We start from the raw sequence: 2,500 nt of genomic DNA, 5'->3' as shown, positions 1-2,500 counted from the left end.
TGGCCGTACTGAGTGAGTTAATTAATGATCAGACCATTTGCCCGTACAATGGAAAGAGCATGGGTGAATATATAAAAAGGTATGAATAATATACAGGAGCATGGAATCACATTCACACATTCTGTCTTATTCTTAACGCTTTGAATACAGAAAAAAAAGAAGAGAGACAGACAGAGACTGACAGACAGACAGAGACTGACAGAGAGAGACGGAGACAGAGTAAGAGACAGAGACAGACAGACAGATAGATAGATTGATAGACGAAGACACAGAAGGGGCACAGAGAGAGAGAGAGAGTAGGAGAGACAGACAGTCAGACAGACAGACAGACAGACAGACAGACAGGCAGACAGACAGGCAGGCAGGCAGAGGTCAACCTCTATAGAGCGAGACGTTGATACGGAGCGGAACGTGTTATAGATATTTACATATGCGGTTCTTTTCACGAGAATAAAAAGCACGTTAAGACCTGGGAGATGAATAGGAAAAGGCTGTAAAGAACCTGTTAGGGGGTGGGCGTGGTGTAGGCTGAAGGGGAAAGGGGGCGGGGGGGGGGGCTGGGGGGGGGGTTGGAACATTAACAACATGGTGAGGAATTCATGGAAGGTGACAGAATAGTAAATACGCTTTATCTGCCGAGCTTCTCTGCTCGATATGGATGTTCCTGAGAATCCTTCTTCTTCTTCTTCTTCTGCGTTCGTGGGCTGCAACTCCCACGTTCACTCGCATGTACACGAGTGGGCTTTTACGTGCATGACCGTTTTTACCCCCCGCCATGTAGGCAGTCATACTCCGCTTTCGGACTTTTGCTTCCATAACCCACCGAACGCTGACATGGATTACAGGATCTTTAACGTGCGTATTTGATCTTCTGCATGCGTTTACACACGAAGGGGGTTCAGGCACTAAGCAGGTCTGCACATATGTTGACCTGGGAGATCGTAAAAATCTCCACCCTTTACCCACCAGGCGTCGTCACCGTGATTCGAACCCAGGACACTCAGATTGAAAGTCCAACGCTTTAACCACTCGGCTATTGCGCCCGTCGTTCCTGAGGATCCGAGTTCGATTCCCGCTCTCGCTCTTTCTCCCAAGTTCCGAGGTTTCATGTGTTAGCACACACACACACACACACACACACACACACACACACACACACACACACACACACACACACACACACACACACACACACACACACACACACACACACACACTTGGTGCAGTTAAAAAGAACCCAGGGCAGCATGAAGTGTTGTCCTCTGGCAAAAAAATTCTGTTAAAGAAATCCACTCTGGTAGGCATGCACTCAAGCGCGCTGGGTTACGCTGCTGGTCAGGCATCTGCAGATGTGGTGTAGCGTATATGGATATGTCCGAACGCAGTGACGCCTCCTTGAGCTACTGAAACTGAAACTGAAACTCAAGGCCTGACTAAGCGCGCGGTTGGGGGTTATGCTGCTGGAAAGGTATCTGCCTAGTGTAGCGTATATGGGTTTGTCCGCACGCATTGACGCCTCCTTGAGAAAACTGAGACGGGAATGGAAAGACTAAAGGACGAGTGAGGGCAAGAAGGGGGGTGTGGGGGTGTGGGGGGGGGGGGGGGGGGGTGTGTAGTGGACTGGACATTTGGATCATGGGGTTAGGAATAGGAGTCTTTACAATAAAAAAAAAAAAAAAGGTACCTTCTGAACATGTTGGGGAAAGGTGTACAAGGTTTGGGAGTGTGTGTGTGTGGGGGGGGGGGGCGAGGGGGGGTAGATGGGGTGGAGGTGTTTGTTTGAGGGAACTGGTGTTGGTATGGGGTGATGGGGGAGGGGGGTGGGGGAAGTGGAAAGGCTGGAAATGGTTGGACTGGGGGGGTGGGGGTGGTGGGAGGTTGGGGGTTGGGGGGGATGGCGGGGGGTTGGTAGGACAATGACAATATGGTTGGGGAAAGGGGTGGGGGGCGGGGTGTGGGGGTTGGAGGGGAGGGGGGGGGCAGGGAGATGGTGGAAGGTTAGGAAAGGACGTTTGAGAGAGAGAGAGAGAGAGAGAGAGGTGGGGGAAGTGGGAGGGGGCAGGGGGGGGGGGGAGAGGCATTATAATGACATGTAGGGGCGCGGTGGGGTGGGGGGGCATTGTAAAGGCTGAAAAGCATTGGTGAGTGTTCGTGGGGGGTGTGGAGGTGGGGTTGGGGAGGAGGTTGTTGGGGGGGGGTGAGGGGGAGGAGGAATTGAGAGACATTAACAAAAGGTAAAGGCATGGGAAAAGGTGGGAATGGGATGGCCTAAGAGGTAACGCGTCCGCCTAGGAAGCGAGAGAGAATCTGAGCGCCGCTGGTTCACGAATCATGGTTCAGCCGCCGATATTTTCTCCCCCTCCCCCTCCCACTAGATCTTGAGTGGTGGTCTGGACGCTAGTCATTCGGATGAGACGATAAACCGAGGTCCCGTGTGCTAGCATGCACTTAGCGCACGTAAAAGAACCCACGGTAACAAAAGGGTTGTTCCTGGCAAAAA

This window comes from Babylonia areolata, chromosome 31 (assembly GCF_041734735.1).
Source record: "Babylonia areolata isolate BAREFJ2019XMU chromosome 31, ASM4173473v1, whole genome shotgun sequence".
In the NCBI taxonomy this organism is placed as follows: Eukaryota; Metazoa; Mollusca; class Gastropoda; order Neogastropoda; family Buccinidae; genus Babylonia; species Babylonia areolata.
This window is presented reverse-complemented; position numbering follows the sequence as displayed.